Source organism: Apis cerana, linkage group LG9 (assembly GCF_029169275.1).
Source record: "Apis cerana isolate GH-2021 linkage group LG9, AcerK_1.0, whole genome shotgun sequence".
NCBI lineage: Eukaryota > Metazoa > Arthropoda > Insecta > Hymenoptera > Apidae > Apis > Apis cerana.
This window is the reverse complement of record NC_083860.1, coordinates 1,503,731-1,524,963: the sequence shown is the minus strand read 5'-3', so window position 1 is coordinate 1,524,963 and position 21,233 is coordinate 1,503,731. Positions and strand designations below refer to the sequence as shown.

General features: G+C 24.3%; 2 long non-coding RNA genes across 4 annotated transcripts in view; one reads left to right on the top strand and one right to left on the bottom strand.

Annotated features, from left to right (window-relative positions):
- The first annotated feature begins 380 nt into the window (after positions 1 to 380).
- Positions 381 to 19,243, top strand: LOC133666720 (uncharacterized). 2 transcript variants are annotated; one of them, XR_009831238.1, is made up of 4 exons: positions 381 to 524; positions 2,132 to 2,532; positions 14,626 to 14,906; positions 18,680 to 19,243. It is a non-coding gene; the product is annotated as an uncharacterized LOC133666720 (long non-coding RNA). The 2 variants fall into 2 exon arrangements; XR_009831237.1 differs by lacking the exon at positions 381 to 524 and adding an exon at positions 705 to 844.
- LOC114577269 (uncharacterized) overlaps positions 19,066 to 21,233 on the bottom strand; it is a 63,846-nt gene continuing 61,678 nt past the window's right edge. Inside the window, exons 4-5 of one of the 2 annotated variants that reach the window (XR_009831239.1) lie at positions 19,757 to 20,025; positions 19,066 to 19,547 (exon numbers count right to left, since the gene is read on the bottom strand). This is a non-coding gene — a long non-coding RNA (uncharacterized LOC114577269). Of the gene's footprint in view, positions 20,026 to 21,233 lie in introns of both variants that reach the window. The other variant, XR_003697223.2, reaches the window with a different exon arrangement.

Genomic DNA, 21,233 nt, shown 5'->3' with positions numbered 1-21,233 from the left:
AAGCAGGCTTGCAGCTATGTCGCGAATTACCAACACGCGAATTCTATCGTTACGCAATCATCTTATACGGTACTATTCTGGTTAAATAATATTATGTCACGTGCGAAAGCGTGCCTCTTATAATCGAATACGCAGTTCGATAAGATTAAACGATTTTTATTTTTGGAAACCGATAGTTTTCTTCGATCGATATTCGAATGATGTTTAATCAAGTTTCTGAGTTCTATCTGCCGAAGAGGCAGAGCGTGTTAGAGTGAAAAAAAAAAAGATAAACGGAGATGGCACAACTCGCTTCTGCAGCTGGTGCAATCGAGTTCTTTCGCATTAAGTAACATCTGACGTAACTATGACTGGTGAACGTGGAACCGGTTCCAAATTTTGTTAAAAATCAGACTATAATATCGAAATCGTACATTGACAAACGAATCGAATTGTCTATCGGATTTCGAAAATCGAACGTCTTAGCCGTACAGGAATGTTAACGGCCGTGTGTACGCACACCTTTTCCGGGACAACGCAAAGCGGTAAGCCCTTTGGGAATAATTCTTCCGCGTACACGAGGCCGTGGAAAACAAAACCCGATCACGTAGGTGCGCGCATGGGCGTGAGTATGCTCGCGACAACGTGTCCCGTTTTTGAAATCGCTTCTACGTGATCGAGGTAGATCCGCTTGAATTTCTCAGGAGGCGCGCGATTAGCAATCGGTCGTAAGGAGACTCTGCCAAAGATTACCAACGAGTTACGACCCGATATTCCCGTCGGTTTTTTAAATTTTATGTTGGATTCGGTCACCTACCGAATGTTAATTCGTTTCACTTACATAAGAGGTGTATAGCTACGAAAGGTAACTCATGTTATGTTTCTTTTTCTCTTTCCTATTGGAAGAATATCTAACGAGTTAAAGTTTTTTAATTTTAATTAAAATTTTTTTTAAATTGTAGCTTTAATAAAAAAAATTAAATTTATCATTTATTTTAATTATTGTTTGTTTATTTGTAAATTTGTTTGTAATAATATTAATATTAAATTAGTATTATTATTGTTAATATAATTTGTTAATTAATATTATTGATAATTAATATTAAAACTGCTAAATATATATTAAATATATTATATTAATAATTAGATTAATTAATTGATAATTAGATTAATTAAACTAGTATTATTATAAACATAATTTTATTTTATATTTTTATTTCTGCCTAATTTAAATAATCATGAAAATAAAAAATTTAAAATTAATTTGATTTTTAGCAATGTTATTATATATACAAATTAATATTATTTAATTTTATTTTAAATTAAAGAAAATTTTTATTTAGATAAAATAAAATAAAACAGATTTTGTTTCTTAATTTATTTTTATTTATTTATAAAATTTAATAAATAAATAATAAATATATGATATATAATTTAAATTATGATTTTTTAAAGTACATTTAAAATAGAAGTAAACAGATAAAAAACATTAATTTATATAATATATTATTATATAGTTTTATAAAATAATTTATAAAATTATTCATTGCGTTAAAAAATTTATCAATTTTGTAATGTGGTACAAATATAATTTTTCTCATTTCTCATGTTACTGTTAAATAAGTAAAATCACGAGAGAGGGCAGCACGGATCTAATGCTTACAATGCTTTTCGTCAATTTTATTTCGGAATCTTTTTAAAAAATATATTTTGATAATTTTTCAAAAATATTTCTACATGTATATTAAATTCATATGCATTTGTATTAAAAAATCTGAACACGGATGCATGTGAGTAAATAAAAAAGTAAGAGAGCATACGAATGAGTAATCTCTGGCTTCGAATAGCTTGCGCAATAGCTCGAACTCATACTCAGTAACAGCGGATGAACTTTTCCGTATTGGGAATGCTTATGAAATAATCTACGAGGAGGATCGGCCGCTTAAAGGTTCATTCGTGTCTTTCACCAACTTCTAGGACTCGAAGGAAAAAGAGAAAGGATAAAACATTAAATTATATATTTTTTTTATTTAAAGATATATATGCTTTTTTTTTTGTTATCAAAGAGAATATAATTCGTTTTAAATTAGAGAATATGCAAGCGAATTTTTTCAGATCATATCATTCTTGAGATTTTACTATTTATTTGTAGACAAACAATTCAGTCGGATCGGAATGATTGCGGAATAGGTTATGTGCGTCGTGTAAGCTAAGCCAATCAAGTTGCGCAAAAGATATCGTACAAGTGGATGAGAGGAAGGCAACCGACAACCATCGAGAAGAGGATCACCAGAAGAAATTCTCTGGCGTAACGTCGACCTCCGTTCTCTACTCCCTCCCATTCGAGACCGTTTTCCCTTTATACTCTCGATGGTAAAGTCCCAATCGCGTTTCCATCGCGATGTGCTCATGTGCCACCTCTGTCGCCTGTTGCCGTCATTGCCGTTGCGAGGAAACAAGCCGAGTATAAGAGAAGAAGGGATGGACCAGGACAGGATGAGAAGGGTGAAGAGAAATGTTCTTCGAGAGTTCATCGCTTATTATGTAAGCAACGTAAGTAACGTAAGCGACCCAAGCTGGAGTCGAAGGTGCGGTAGAAGCGCGAACCCTGCGAATTGCTTATCGGTCTGACATTTTCTTCGTAAATACTAATAGGACGACACCGGTTTTGCAGTCTTCAGTAATCTCATCTTTTTACTATTATTTCAATCTTACACACGCTCGCGCGCGCACACACACCACACACGCGTGCGCGCGCGCACATCATACACACACTTCTTTTTCAGACCTGCGGTCTGCATCCGTGTTCTGTTTCCCGGTAACAGAGTGCATCTTCTTTTTGACTCGATCAAGAAATAGGAGAAGAGGGGAAAAAAGAACTCTGGCTTGAGAGTGGAAGGATCGTTTTTCGTTTTTTTCGTCGACAAAGTTGACCGCCTCATGATTCTTTCTTTTCGTGAGAAACTTTTCGTCCAAGCTTTTCGAGCAAGCAGGGGGATGATGGTTGTGCGCGCGTAACCGGTATATTGATGTAGGTGCTCAATCCTGGCACGTTTCGTTCTCGTGCCTTCTTTTGTATTTCGTGTTCACGACTTTTCTTCCTGGTCCTGGTTTTTTTTCTTCTCTTCATCGTCTATCATAAAAGCAGGAGGTTACGGGAGGTTGCAGGAGGAGCAGGTAGCTTTTTTCTTTTGCGATCCTGATTTCCTGAATTTCTCCTCGACTGGACGAATACCTTCGAAAAGCACGTATCTTACCTTCATATGGTTTATTGTCGGGACGAAAATCGTCATTGTGCGATCAAATCAAAGGGAATTCGAGTGCGTTTTCCTTGCATCCCGTTATATGACCGAGTGAGCTCTTCGAGAAGAAGACTCGGTCAATACGATTCGTATGCGCAAGAAAGACAGCTCGATGAGAACAAGGTGAGGGGCGAAAAGGCAAAGAAGGACCTCGAAAAGAATCTGCAGGTCGTGGGAGGAATCGTGGGAAAATCGTTGGCAGCTTTTGAAACTGCTTATGCTCAGTGTACCGTTTGACATGTAAAAATATATTTTTTTTAATGTTCTTTTTTTTATATTAACATAATCAATGTTATTGTTTAACAACATATTAGAGAAAAGCAGAAAACGTATTACATCATTAAATCAAAAAATTGAAAGCAATTACAATTTTTCATATTTTTTATATTTTTAATAGCCGAACAAAATTTAATCGCAAATTTTATTAATTGTTATTAATTGTTATATAATTCATAAATTATGATATATAATATATTTTTAGTAATCAAAATAATAAATCTAATTAAACATATCTTTATTTAAATGATATGTACATCATCAGTTATTATATTAAATGATTAAAAAAAAAAATTCTGCACATTTGGTAAAATCATTTCAAAATAAAAAATATATATAATATATATATATAAGAATATATATATACATATAAAAGAGTGCATATAAAACATGTTAAAAAGAATATATTATAATACGGTATAATCAAGACAAAGAGAGAAAATATTAATTAATAAATAAATAATTATTAATACATATATATGTGTGTGTATATACTGTGTAGCAAAATAATATTTAATGAAAACTATTATTAAATATCATCATATTATTAAATTTTATCAAAAACACAAAAAATATTGAAAAAATGAAAATGATTTTAATTTTTTGTAATCAGAAATTATAATAAGCTTATTTAAAAAATCTTTTGGCTAGTATAGAAGTATAGAAATCCTACTAAATTTTTTTAGATTTGTTAATTATTTTAATTTAAAATGATAAAAGAAATTTTTTGAAAATAAATAAAAAATTCATAGGAATAAAATTATTAGCAAAAAAAATCGTTTTAAGTTAAGAATAGATTTTAGTAGAATATTTGGAATATGTTTGAAACAGGTTTTGCATACCCTACAATCTAATTTCCATACGAAACCATATGTAAATGAATCTTCATTCACAGAAATGTGAAACATACCTCAATCCCTTTGCAAAAAGACGGATTTTCTGATTTTGTAAAGAGCAAAAGCGTTAGAGATAAAACTTGTGTCTCATCCCTTGATTGAAAGAACTTGGTAAATCATATCTCTATGCTGCAATCATGAATGAAAGGATACTCAGATTTCGCGATTCCCTTTTCTTCCAGCAATGCTATTGGGATCGTTTCGGAATAATTTTACTTAATTTTATTTAACAATCATAAAAGAATTAATATTAATTATAATATGATTTTCAAAATTATGTCGATTATATTTTCATATAGTATTAAGAATTGGACAAAGTTTACGAAACTTTTAAGATTCAAATAATTAAGATTTAAGTAATTATCCTTAATTAATAGATTTTACATTTTAAGATAAATAAGGATTTTTTGACAGTACGTAATTAATTTAAATTTTAATGGAAATGTTATTTATTAATTCATTTCATTCATATAAAAAGTTTTATATATGCCGATTATCATATATCATTATTTATATATATTTATATTTTATATATATATTTATATAATATATTAATATATATATATTTATATATATATTTATATTATATATTTTTTCATTTTCATTATTAATAAGTAGAAATAATAGTTAGAAGAAAGAAGAAATAATAGAAATTTTGATAGAGATGGATTTTAGAAGAAATTGATTAAGCAAATACTTATATTTTTTAAATTATCTGTTTAAATTGCGTAGTAGATATAGTGAATATTCTTTTGTTATACAGTAATTGATCTATTATTGTATCTTATTGTATTTATAATAAAATTATTTCTTATAATTACTTTTATAAGTTATATAAGTTTTATAAAAAAAATTATAAATAATTATAAACTATAAATAAATATTAATGAAAATCATTTCTATTTTTAGATCAGTTTGGAATCAACATTTTATTCTTTATAATAATTTTAATAAAACAAATAAAATAAATTTTGATATGTAATAAATTATTCAATTAATTATTGTGGAGGAAGACTTTGGTAAGAATTATAATCCTTTTACATGAGAATAAAAAATAAAAATTAATATCATTTTTTTTATTTAAAATAATATTAATATTATATTATTCTTATAAAGTAAAGTTTTATAATATAAGTTATAATTTCAATAACAAAAACAATAATTTCGAAACAATTTTGATAAAACAATATATAACATTTAATAAAATAACTTATTATATAAAATATAAAAGAAGAAATAGATTTCGAAAATTAAAAATCAAATTTATTTCTTAAAATATTAAGAAAACTATAATTTTTTATATCTATGAATAAAATATGTAAATGATATAATGCAATGCAATATCAATCATAAACATCTTCATAAATTATCTTACAAGAAAATTCACTTATAAGATATATATATGTATATATATTTATAAGATTATAAGTTTATATATTTTTTATATTATATATTTTTATATATTTTAATAAAAATTTGTTCATATATAGATCATAATGAACTATTATATAAAGAAATTATTTTATCTATGGGAAATATTTATAAAAATATGAAATCAGTTTATAAAATTTCAATATCTTTTCAAGTCTTTTTTGAATACAATTTATCCTGAGAATTTTTTTCAAGATGATAATTAATAAATTCTGAATATTTTTTAATTCAAAATATTTTAATTAATTTGCATTATTTCGTGCTATTATAGAATTATGTTTAAAAAAACATTAAACGAAAAACTTTTTTTTTAGAGAAATATCACTTTAAGAACATGAAATCAATATTTAAAGTTTCAATGCTTTCTTTGTTTTTTAAACATAATTTTATAATGATATGATATAGAATGAAATTTTTATTGTGTTGAAAAAATATTTTTAGGTGAAATTACATTCAAAATCTGAAAAGATATTGAAGATTGATTTCATTTCCTTACTCAACCCATTATACTTTATGTACATAAGTATTCATTAAAATCAGGATCTTTGGATTAGATGAATTTCCTTTTAAGATGATGTACAAAGACTTTTATGGCTGACTGTATATCAATTCGTTCGATATATCCTCATCAATAGGCTGCGATGTAGTAAGAAGATATAGATTTATTAAATTTTGCGAAGAGGAAAATTATCGATGGCAACCGTGTACTTGGTGTGTCTTGACCGTTTATTTTGAATTTGTCGCGAGTTCGATGACCGATGACGATGAACGACGACCGCGAAGAAAGGCTGCGTCCGCATAAGCATTCTTACATATACACATATGTATTACAACACATAAAAACACGACATGCATTCGCAATTTTTTTCTTGTTGTTGATATTTATTTATACTGATTTTTCCGTTTCACGTGCGCGAATTTGTATAATTTACTGTCTTTTTTCGCAGTTATGATTACGATAAAACCTGATGGTCATAACGAGAAAACCGGCTGTAATTTAATGGAAAGAAGAGACAACTGAATATTTAATAGAAAAAAAAATAAAAGAAATACAAATGAAGGAGAAGCAAATGACATTGTTATTACAGACTTTGCCTGTCAAAATTTTATATTTTTTCATTCTTTAGAATTCCGTCCCTCTCAATTCTTTTTACTCTTTTCTTAATTATATTTTTTTATATTTTCATTTCATAAGGTATTTTATAAGATTTTTTTTAAAGAAAAGATGCCAAACAATTATAATTAAAAGTTCATTCAACAAGTATTAGATTAGGTTAAGTTAGATTATAATTGCATCTATGAATACTTTATTATAACAGTTGATAATGAAGATAATTTAAAATGGATTAGATTTCATTTATCAGATTAGACATCATTTGCAGAAATTTGCATATTTTTTATTAATATTTATGAATATTATGGCAAATAAAAAATACAACACGTTTTGCTTCGTTTGCATCATTTTCAACACTTGATTAAAATAATGTCATAATAATAAGATTAAGATATCTAATATTTTTTATATTGGAAATACATTGGAATAAAATGTCAGATTGTGTATGAAAAGAATTGTTATCTTTATAGGCTAATTCGTTGTAGGCTAATATTTATTTTTTATTAATATAATATTCATTTTGTATGATTCAGGTAACAAAATTTATTGATTTGATAGAAATAAATATCAAATTTCTTATAAATTTAATAAGAAAGATTTTATTTTAAATATCTTTTCTTCAATTGCTTTATGTTTTTATTTTGCGATTGCATTTTAATTCATACAACAAAAGTATTTAATAAAATATTATAATATCACGAGAAATTTTATTATATATATTTGAAAAAAAAAAGAATTTTGTTGTATGTATTTGAAAAAAAAAAAGAAAAGAATATGAAAAGCAAACGAGGAATTTCTGAGTATAAGATTCAAATAAGGGGTGCTACAGTGAGTTCAGTAGAAACACCTGCATCGAAGACGAAGCAGTGTTGATAATCCGCCTTATCCTAAAACAGGATCGACCGTGAGATTTTATAGGCGTGTCAGAATATCTTAGACCTGATCCATGACTGTATCTTTCTTATATTTAACCATTTTCCCTTTCTCGAATTTGTTTCGTTTTCTCTTTTTATTTTTGATATTTGTATTTTCCTTTGATTGTCCTTCTTGTAAGAGAGAGACAGCTACGACGCTTATTATCTATCTTTGTATAAAATAATGTTGTTTCTTTTATTGACTATTATTGACTATTTTTTATAATCAAGAAAATTTTACAATTATATATTTGAGAAAACAACTGCAAATAATTTTTGAAAATTAAAATCGAATATGTGATGAAGTAAATTTACAATTATGTACTTCTATGTATATCTATTATATTCAATTATAATATATTTAAAAAATATCTCTGAAAAAGTTGTAACAAGTTGTAACATAAATGAAAACTTCAATTCTTATTTCATTAAGATATTTTCATTTCAATTTATTAATACGTCTTATTAAATCTGAATAATTTTTGAATTGCAATTTTTGTAAAATCAATATTAATAATTCGTTTCCCTCATTAAAAACAATTAAAAAAAAATCTTCCTTTATTACCTAATAGATTTAATAAAAAAAAAGCAAACATTCCTCTAGTTTTTCCTTTTGTAACTTTTCAGTTACTTATTCTTCCAATTGTATCCTGCTCGCTTTTCCTTTTCTCTATTTTTTTTTCTTTTTTTTTTTTTTGATCCGACTTCTGACATCCGGAGAATCGACGAGCTTGAAGTTAAGGTGGGACGATAAGCCAATGAAAAATGAAAAACCTGTTCCTCTTCCTGTCTTGAGATGAGACGGTGGTCATTACATGCTCGAGCGCACACGGAGGTCTCAAATATAGGTACCTGCCACTGTGAGTATCACGAAAGGCTATCCTAGAAGGATATAAGAAAAACCTAGAGTCGACCGGAAGTTGGTATCCCGATAGACCATCTTATACAGAGAATGCGAACGTTCACTATTTAAAATAAAAACGAGAAAAAATTCGTCAGAGTTATAGGAAAGTTTTCTTTTTTTTTTAAATTTTTTTAAAAATTACTAAATAACTCGGCTCTTTGGAGATAAAAAAGGAACAATTAGGTATGATTAATTCTAACAGATAATTAGATCATTTTTTATTCTATTTACGGTTTTATTTTGATCAGAGATATAAATCATTGGTTGAGTATGACAAGTATGATTACTTTATAATTATTGAAAATTGTGTAAGAAATAAATGATTTTTTATTTATTATTTATGAATATCACTATGATTTTAATATAAATTAAAATACTTTGAAATATATGAATCTTAATTATTTTAAAATTTGTGAGTTTTTCAATTCAATTGTACTATTATCTATTTTTAGTGCAAACTATATTTTATCCGATTTATATCTGCTATAATTATTTATAGAACAATACAAAAACTATCAGATATATTTTTAGATAAAAATATCAGAATTAGATAAAACTATCAAAATAGATTTTAAAATAAAAAATAAAATTAATATGTTGAATTTTTTAAAAATATTGTATTCAAACAGAATTTTATTATAATGTAAATAAGGTATATAAAATTACGTAAAATTAAAACGTAAAATTAAGCTACTGAAAATTTTCAGAGATGAAAAAAATCTATGATTAAAATTGTTATGCCATTTAAAATTGTATCTTCATTAAATTATTGATAATTTTAAACATCTTTTTCTTCAACTTTTGACTTCAAACTTTCTTCTTGATTTATCGACTACACACATATAATATCATATTATATAAATAATAAAATAATTCTATCAGTTTCTTGTAAGAGTTTCTATTTTACAAATTTGTTAAACCTTTATTAATATATTTATTGCACATCGCATATATATATATATATATATGACTCTATATCCTTCATAATAATTAATTATTTTTGTAAAAAATTTTTGTAAACATTTTTTATAAAATTTTGTCATACTCAACGAAAAGTTACATTTACTTATTATATTTTTACATTTCTTTTAATACTTTTCATATTACATGAAAATTAACGTGATCAAAATGTCTTCTCTTTAAATAGTTTCATAGCAAACCTGTTAAACGTTTTTAATATAAATTCTATGTCTTTGGCAAAAATTCCAGTCAAATGATTTCAATGAACGATGCAAACAATTTCCAATTTACGATTTTCTATTTTGACCGCCACGAATCTGTAGACAACGGAAGGAAAGAAATTACCATAATAAGGAAAGACGGATCAGTTGAAGGGTTGGTGAGAAGGGAGGTATTTATCAAAATATTTACGAGGAGTTGGATGCATCTCCACCCGAAAGATGTTGGTCGTACAAGACAGTGCACGTGTCTGCACGCACCTTCGGCCATGCGTGTTCGTTCGTTTATGCGTGTATCCGCGTGCTTACGACGAGACGTGGCAACGCAGGTTGGAATGCAGTTTAGGAACGCGAGAGTCGCCCACGAGGCCAGCTCCCCTTCCCCTTCTGAAGGCCTTCTTACAGGAAGAAACCGAGACTGAGGGGAAGCTCGCTGCTACCAGGAAGGAACTCGTTGGAATTTCCTTGACTCGCCTTCTTTCTTCTCGTCTACGGCTCTCCACTTCTTTTTTTCTCTTTCTTCTTTTTCTCCCTTAGTTTTCCTTCTTCCTTCTTTTCAAGGAACAAATTCTAATATACATTAACCCCCAAAAATTTGAAATATTACTCTTTTCATTGAATTGTTATTATTCTTTTCTTATTTTCTTTTATATAATTTGAAATTAATGTTACAAAGATTGATAAATAGCAATTCTAAATTAATTAATTTGAAAGAATTTTTTAATATTACGGAATTTTTAAGTATTTTTTTAAATATTTGAATTTTATGGAAATTATATTTAGTGATTTTTTTTAACTTTTGATATATAATGTACCCGTGTATATATGCATTTAAATAATTTCGATATTCGTATTCAATGGCGGCAATCGTTTATTGCTATTGATAATTGTATATTATTGTATTTATTATTGTATTTACATATTAATTTATTTGACTTAAATCTAAAATAAAAAAGATGGAAAAATCTGATACATAATATTTTTCTAATCTTATAATATTATTATAATATTATATCAATTTTTTTAATTTAATTTTTAATTTATTTATATTATTGATATTAAATTATGTTAAAAATATATTCTGTTTATCTTTTTTTAAATTGCGTGATATATTTTTTGTAAACTATCAGATTTCATCTAAATATAATATATAAAAATTCATTCATTTTAGTTTTGATGAAGAAATGATATCAATTATTTGACAGAAATTTTGTTTTAATAATATATTTGACTATAAAAATTGAATATTGCAAAAATGAACTTGATAAAAAACCGTTTGGAAAACAAAATGCATACGAATCGAGTACAAGTATTCTTTGTAGTCACTATTGATGTTAAAGATTTATGCATATTTATAGATATTGTATGCATATTCAGATAAGAAGTGTTACAACAATGTGGAACGGTAACAAGATCAGATCAAGATGAAAATATTTAATATTTATACTATCTGTAAAAAAAATATTATCCACTAGTAATTTACGAAGTGACTTATATAAATGACCTATATTTTTTGGGAAAATGAAAGATTCTATCAAAAAATAATATTAATCAGATATTGTTTAAAGACAACATTATATATATATATATTATAAAAATATTATTAAACTAACATTATTAATGAAATTTTAAATGTCAGAGATTACAAATTAATATCAATAATAATAAAATCAAATGCACAAAAATAATAAATTTAATAATAAAATGAACGAAACTTTATAAATTACAAGCTATTAAAAAATTGATTAATATTATTAATTAGTAAATTATATAAAAAGACTTACTTTTTGTTTTCAGTAATATATGTATTATAATTAAAAAAGAGAGCATAATATGTTTTAACATATTCGGTACATTATTTATTACACGAATGATTTTTATAGATATGTAATCTAATTTAAATAACAATTTTTTTTAAGTATATTTTAAGTATATTTTGTGTTTGAAATAATTGTGAATTGAATTGTACTTTATAATATAAACGTTATAAACTTTAAATTAAATGCAGAAATTTTATATTGAATATTTATTTTATTTACTATTTATAAATATATTTTTTACTATTCATAATTTATTATAATATATTTTATTTATTATTTATAAATATTTTTTAAATAATATTATGATAAATTTAAGTATAAATATAATTTCATATAATTTACAGATGTTGTATTTGAATAATATATAAAAATTGATAACTATTTCACTTCAGAATAACTTCAGAATAATAATTGAAGTATTTTTTTTCCCTTAATGCTAGATTTTATTCTAATTATTCAATAGCTAATTAAAGAATTTATATTAGATGTATTATCCTTAGAGTCTTTTAACCATTAAAAGACTTTAAAAATGCTTTAACGTATTTTCATTCATTTAGATCACAGAATTTTTCAAATGGCCAAATGTTCCCTTATACATTTCAAAGAATAGAAATACTTAATATAAATATTTATTATTTGTAAAACAGATAATATAATTGTAAAAAAATGATATAAAATTTACAAAATTAAATTTACATGTAATAACAATATATAAACATAAGATAAATGAAAAATAAATAAAAATATAAATAAATTATAACTTATTATAATTTTATAATTAAATTAAAATTGACAGAACTTTTCGCTATTCATTTAATTCAATCGATTTGTTAATGAAAGTGTATATTTCTTTTTCATCAATATCGCTAAATTTCTGGCTAAGGCGGACAGAAGTAGGATGTGTCAAGAAGACTTGAATCAAAGACTTGCTTCGTCGACTCGACGAAGTCAACGGCGAAAATAACGGGCCTGGTACTGACGATGAGAAAGGAGAAGGAGGAGGTCACAGCTACCTGGAAAGAACATTGATGGAATGTCTCCCTTTCTTTATTTTTCCTCATGCGTAGTTTCGAGGGAGGATAATTGTTTCTTCCTGGAAAACTATACGCTTGAAAAATTAACTGATGCATTTTATATAAAATCCGACAATTCATTAGATATGTATCATTAAGCTGTCATGCAAATTAGGTCATACGTTTATCAAAGAATATGTAAGTATACTAGGGTAGTACACAAGGTTTTAATGGCGAAAAAGTTGTCTTTTTTGTAGTGATATTTAAATTGTAAAATATAAATTTAATTTACAAATTTATTAAAATATTGTAAATAATTTAAAAATTATTATTTTCATTGATTTTATAAATTTTTCTTTCAATAATTAATGTTTCTCATTATTTAGAAAAATTTTGAATGAAGAAATTTTGTTCTGGATTAGATCAAAATTATTAAGATATTAATTTTATTCATTTATATTATGAGTATATTATATTATCACTTTAAATATTACGTTAAAAATACAATAAATTTGTAATATAAGATTAAGGGAAAAATATAATGAATGATATGAAAATAAGAATGAACAAATCGGAACATATGTTTAAAAATATATTTAAGAAAATCAATAAATTAAAACTTTAAAAATTAATATAATCTTATAAAAAGATAATTTTTGATCCTAAGAATTCATTAGAGCAAAATTTAAAAATAAAATTTTTTGCTATTATAGAAAAATTATATATAATTATAAATAATATAAATAATATAAATAATATAAAATAATTATATAATTTTTATTTTTCAGTTTGAATTCAATTTACATGTTATTTGATATACAAAAGATATATGAAAATGTTCTATTCTATTTCATTCTCATGCAATCACTTATATAAGAAAATAAATGATGAATAGAATGTATATTAGAATGTATATTATTTAATTAATGTATAAATGCTATTAATCTTTTATTTCGACTTTTTCGATTAAATTTTTTTGATTAGAAATTTTCCGTATGACAAATTGGAATTACAGAACTAAGAAAAATAAATCGTATATCGCAATTTTAATATTATTACATCTTTATCATATCTAAACACAAAGAATTTATTTTAAAATATTTTCGATGATATTTATTGCGTTTCAATCAATAAAAAAATTTATATCGAATTCGAATATTGAGTAAATAACATTTATCCATAATTTAAATATTAAATGAAATAGTATCTTTAAATAATATTTATTCATGGAAATATCTTAATTTTCCATTGTTTCAACATATTCAATATTTTCCCAGCCTTGATAAAAGAACAGACTACTAATTTACTGATTTACCCATAGTTAAACAAAATCATAGCTTTAAATGCTTGTTCATAAAAATATTCTCTTTAATAGAAATATTTCTTTAATATAATCTAATATTTTTCTCAGACTTGATCAAAAAAAATTAGACTATCTATGATTCATATTATTGATTCATATTATTCACAATTTAAACGAAATAATACCTTTAAATTTATCTTTTTTTATCCTTATTTACCCTTTTTATTTTTAATTTATCTTTAAATAGTATATACAGAAATATTTTAATTTTCTATCATTTCTTTAACATATCTATTATTTTTCCCAGTCTTGATAGTCGAAGAAGGTTAGATTACCGACTTACTCATAATTTAAATAATATCTTTAAGTGATATTTATCTGTGAAAATACTTTAATTTTCTGTTATTTCTTCAATATATTTATTATTTTCTCCATTCTTCATAGTCGAGGAAGATTAGAACAACGTGTGCTACTGATTTTTCCACGAACGTTCAGTGATTGTAGGTGAGTTTGACGCGAGCGGGAAGGAAATATACCGTTTGGACCGCAGTAGAAAGCTCGAGGACGGTGGGGTATCGGTGGTGGATGACGTAATCGGACAAGAGGTCTCTTAATTGGCTCGGCGTCTAGCGCGTTAGGATCAATTGTGGACGTAATGCGAGGCAGAACGGTGCAGAGTAACGCAGCGTGACGAAGCGCGAGGCAGCTTACGCCGACGCAGCTTCCCACACTGGCGTGTCTCGAACGGCGCCTTCGACCAGCTTCCGATGTAACAGGTACATTTGAATCCGTCTTGTTTCTACTCACAGCTTCTACTTCGCTCATAATGTCATTTGCTCAAAATTACGTTCGAAGAGGTCAGTTTAAAAGTGAATCACAAAATGTTGAGAAATTCTAATTTTGATTATTCATATATTGAATTTTACTTATTGTTTCGATTGATTTTGTTATTTTATTATCATTTTTATTATTATTTATTATTACTTAGGATAAATTAATTAGCAAAATTTTTGTTTATACTATAAAAAGCTGTTACATGATTATATACATGTGAAAATGATAAAAAGAATTCGTATAATATATAAACGTATGTACATCTTATTTGATTTTATTTTCGAGTCAATATGTACTATCTTATTTTTATAACAGATGTTTAAAATGATCTTCTTGTATTTGAATCAGTTTGAATACGTTTCACCATTATGTTTATTGTTTTATTTTCTTTATTTCTTCAAGAATTTTTCTTCAAGATATTTTCAAGAAATATTGTTTAATTTTTTCGCCAATTATTTTTGTTAATACGTCTTCTGTATAAAATATTGAATTGTAAATAATGGAATTAGTTCAATTATTTCTATTTTTCGATAGAAGTAACAACAGTTCCAACATAAAATGTAAAAAAGAACAAATGAAGAATTTATGTTATATGAATTTTTTTTATTATTTTCATATATAGATTCATCAAAATAGTTTTGGAATATCTTACATGTAAAATGATTGTTTTTTTATATATTTTAATTTCTGACTTATTATCGTGAAATTTTTAACCAATGTTTGTAATTATATCCATAAATTTCATAAAGAATTTCATAAAGAATGATAAAATTAAAAGATATAATTTCCATATTATCATTTATTTCATTTGTATATTGATATTTATAAGAAATTAAAAAAAAATATATAAATTATAAAAGTGATGTAATAGATAAGATATATATAGATAAAATATATATATAAATAAATATATATAAATAAATATATATAAATAAATATATATAAATAAATATATATAAATAAATATATAATAAAATATATAGATAAGATATATATATATAAATTAAACTTAAGTTGTATTTTTTCATTAATTATTTACAAAATTATTTAATATTATTCAGATTTTTAAAATTTAATATATGCGAATAAAATATGCAAAAAAATATATTTTGTTAAATAAAATAACTTTAAATAAAATATTTTGTAAAAACAATTTTTTTAAAATTTCCTTTGATCAATTTTATGATTTATGATTACATATTTTTATTGAAATATTATATTTTTATATTTTTAATATTATATTTTTAATATTTTTAATATTTTTATTTTTAATATTATATTTTTTTATTTAAGAGTTTTTTTTTATTGTAGCATAGCTTTCTTTTTCTTTTCTATTAGATTGTTCATTTTTTTACAAAATCTACTTTCGTTTAAAGAATTCCATTATTTTCAAGTTTATGATCAATAATGGATTTTGATGTCATGTAATGTCAAATTTCCAAAGATTTCGAATTTTGTTTATCAATGGATAAAATCTATGGAACAAAATTAAAATAATAACATATTTTCAAATCAAAAAAAAATATTAGACATTAAAATACAGAATAATATTATTTCAAATAATCTTTGTTTTTTTTCTTATATTTTGATACTCAAAAATTTTATATTTAATCTTTTTCAATTAAAATATTTCATGAAAATTTTTTTAATGTATTAGATCATTTTAATATTATATTACATTTTTATATGATTTGTAATTTATAATAAAATAATAAAAGTGTAATAAATATATGTATTAAAAAAAAGGAAATATTTGATTTATAATATATTTGATGTATTTGATTTATTTATTATCACTTAGGATAAATTTTTTGTAATTTGATAGTTTATTTTAATTAAAATGTTGTTAATTATTTATTTATTTATTTAATTAATTATTGATTCTTTATGAAAATAAAATAAATTATTGAATCAATGAAAAAATATTTAATAGTAATTTAATAGTAATTACTAAAAATAGTAATAATATTAGTAAAGTTATGTAAAAAATCAAGAAATAACAGAAATTTTAATGTTAAAAGAAACATTGTTTTTTTCTTTGTTTCGAAAAAAATGACTTTAAAATCTAAGAAAACTTGTTAAGAACATGATTTGTACGATAAATTCGGATTTTGAATTTTTAATTCATTTCCTTATGACACTTTTAATAATTTAATTATATTTTCTTTTAAAAATTCATTATTTTTATTCTTTTAATCTTTAAAATATTTCTTAATTTAGATTTTAAGAAATTTATTTTTAGAATTTACAATTACTTATAAAAAAAATTGTGTAATAAAAATTTTCAATATCTATTTATCTTAATATTTACATAAAATATAATAAGGTGATAAAAGTGACTTATGACTTATTGTGTTGGACAAAAAATATCAAAAATTCTTCATGTTGAATTATCTGAAAAAAATCTTAAAGAATTTTATTAAAAATTATTAAAAATACGTCAATAAAAAAAGAAAAAGAAATTCGACATTAATATTTCATATATATATTCATTATTTTATTCCATAATGATCTGTAATTGTTTAAAAAGAAAATTGAATGCACGATGAAAAATTATATTTATATTAAAAATTGTAAATAATATAGTAATTGAATGTTATGAAATATTCAGAAAATTGAATTTTGAATTTTATATTCAATATTCTATATTTGCCATAATATAAGTTTTTAATATCTCATTTAATCCCTTAAATGGTTTTATGACAGATACATCCGTCATGATCAAAATTATTATAAAATAGAAATGATGGATATATTCGAATAATAAAAATTCTTGTATACTATGTTATTACTTATTTAATGTATATATTAATAATAAACTATAATATAATAAAAATGAAAAGTTAAATTTAAAATACAGAAATATAATAGTAAGAGATGTGTCAAAATGTATTATAATTATATATTTTTATAAATCGAAAAAAAAAAACTTTTTTTTACTTGAAATTTCATTTTTGAGAAAATCGAATTCAGAATATTCGAAATGTTAATATATATAATATTTTACTAATTTCATTAATATTCATTAATATATTAATATATTATTAATATTTCATTAATATATTTATCAGACTATATGTGTATATATGATTCATTCCTAAAAATAAAATATCTATTAATTTATATTATATAATATATATATAATATATATAATTAAAAAAATTACGATATTAATATATTCGTGAAATATTTTTTGAGAAAATCGATTCAATATAAAAATTGGTATACAAAAATAATTCAAGTCTTATTTATTAAATTATAAATAATTTAAATTTGTAATCAATTATATATAATTCAATGAATAAATCACAATTGACATTTCTATGTAAAAATTTTCATTTATTTTAGGATCAATCCTATATAAAAATAAAGATGTTTCATAAATATATTAATATGTTTTATATTAATATATATATATATACTTAAAATATACATTATTGTATATATAATTGTAAAACCAATATACTATAATTATTAAAACAAAAAAGAAGTCATTTGACTATTGTAAAAGTTATATCATATTTTAAAATATATTGCAAAACATTATTTCAAATGATTCTTATTTATTAAAACAAGTTAAAAAAATACTTCTTCATAAATGAAAAAATGAAAAGAGCAATTCAAGAATTATCACAATGTTGACAATTCAGAAGAATCCACATTCATAGTTTATATAAGTATTTAATATCCCAATTGTTATCGTCTCTTCGTATAGGTTCATGTAGCAGAAGCTGGAGAATTTCTGAGAGTCTAAAAGACATGTAATACGATGGCAGACGAGGAGTTAATGCGCCGAGTCAAACGAACTTCCGGGTCTTCGGCGACCCTCGTTTGTCTCGGAAGCCAAAGAAGTCACAAGGAGCCGTTACGTAGTGGCATCGAAGCATTAAGGCATCAAGGCGTTCGAGTCTTTCGATTGCCGTGTCTTTCCCATCACCAGGGAAATATAACCTAGTCTTTTTCAATCTTTTCACTATTTCTTTTTTTTCCTTTTGTTGTTAAGAAACAAACTAAGAAACGAATAATTAATTAAAATAATAATTAAGAAACAATTAAGAAAAAAATAAAAGTAAATGAAAAAAAGTGAAAGGAATAGAATTCTTATATATGCATATAATATATAATATATTTTAAATTAAGTTACATAATTTAAAGTCACTTGTACACATATTTTATTTAAAAAAAATTGCACTTTTTAAAAAAATTTGAAATATTGGGACATTCATTGAAAAGAAAAGACTGTTTGAAAAAACAAAATAAAAAGTCATATGAAATAGAATGAACATCTCAGAAATTTTCTTCGAAATCGTTTAACATAAAAGAGGAGCGAAGAAAACAGAAGAGTAGCGGATGGTGATCTGACCTTCCTTAGGACAAGAGGTGATCTGGGATCACGCCCTCTGTTGGAGGTACGGTTATGTGAAGGTAAGAACGATAACGGCACGTCCTGCTCTCTCTTCATCGTTTTCTTCTTCTTGTTCTTCTCCTTCTTCTTCTTCTTCCTCTTTCTTCGCCGTTTTATCGAACGGTATTCAGTGCGCTGTCGACTTTCCGCTTTCGGTAATGTGGAGCGACGCAAAATTCTTCAAAAAAAAATTCAAGATTAAACGTCATACGATCGAAAAAAAGAATAAAACACATTAAAAAGTAAAAGGAAAGGAAATAAATTGATCGTAAATATCATCGTTTAAAAAAAGACAAGAGGAAACTTTTGTACGAAATTCTTAAGGAATAATTTTAGATTTTTAAAGTTAAGTTAAGAACGTATCCTGTGATTCAATAGAGGCCAAACCTCGCAGAACATTGCAGTCGCAATCGCGTGTCGACTGCTCGTTACTACCGCCGGAAGTTGTCATCGACTCGATCGAATACCTCGCTCGTGAGCAACCGACCAAGCGAGCGGAGCAAACTGCCCATTAACTTATTATCGATTACTCGACGCTTTCAGTGGTGTATGTCAGTTGGAACATCCACGACTTGGAATATATATCTCAAGATTCCTTTGGCTTTTTTCTTCAGTTCTTCGATGAATACGGCTCTCTTCTGAAGGGATCCCTATCGCTGGAAGCAGAAAAAGCTTATAAGACAAAAGGATCGCCACGTTTTACTTTGAATTTTTATTTTAGATTTCTATAAAGTTTCGTGAGAATCTCTTAGGAGGTCGAAACGATCCCCGGAGATAGATGGAACTTGATCTTTAGACTGGACCAAAGGATACACGCGGGAACTTGCAACATGAGGGATTTTATTTTATCTTTTAACCTTTTACGTTTTTAATCTACTTGAATTACATTTTTTTTTTCATGTTTAAGTCTTGTTATTAGATTGGATAGCAAGGATAGAACGAAAAGAATAAATATTATATGATTATTTTTTAATAATAAAAAAATTGATCTAGCATGCAAAAAATAATTTCTGTAAAATTCATTTTTGAAACGTTTTGAAGTTTTAATTTTTTTTAAAATAAGATGTATCTATTTTCTGACTTTTATATATAGCTTATAACAATAATATAGTATAACAAATTAGAAATATTTATTAATTAGGAAATGATAATTTTCTTTAATCTATTTTAAATTCATTTCAAATTTCTTTTTATTGAATATTATTTTTGTTTAGAATGTAGAATTATATTATTCTGTAAAAATTTATTAAAATCAATGAAAATAATAATTTTTGCATTTTAAAAAATTTGTTTATCAAATTATTGATAAGACATAAATTTATTCTAATAAATTTGCAAAGTATATGATACTCTTACATTGATTTTGAATTTTAGATTAAATATTTTTTCGAGATTAGATTAAATTGAATTTTTTATAAAATCGAATTTTATAATAATCGAATAAATAAGATTTAGAAAAATTATATGGAATTTTATTTTCTACTTTTAACTGCTTAAAAATAATATTCGATTAAATAAGTTTTATTAAGAACATAAAAATATAATATAATATAATGTTTCTGTTAACGAAACTAATAGTAAAATAACATAGCATTATCTTATGAGAGAAATGTAACTATTTAATATATATTCAATTAATTATAAAAATTATAATATTATTTCCAAAGATATTCAAGTAAATTTAAATAATAATTTTAAATATAAGGAAAATTTCTAGTAAGATTCGAAAAATTTTGAAATTTATCACATATTTATCAAATTTGAATCTATTTGAAAGTGTCATTTCTATTTTCGAAATAAAAATCTGATTTTAATTTGTCCTATCAATGTATGAATCTTACTTGCGATATGTACTCTATCACAT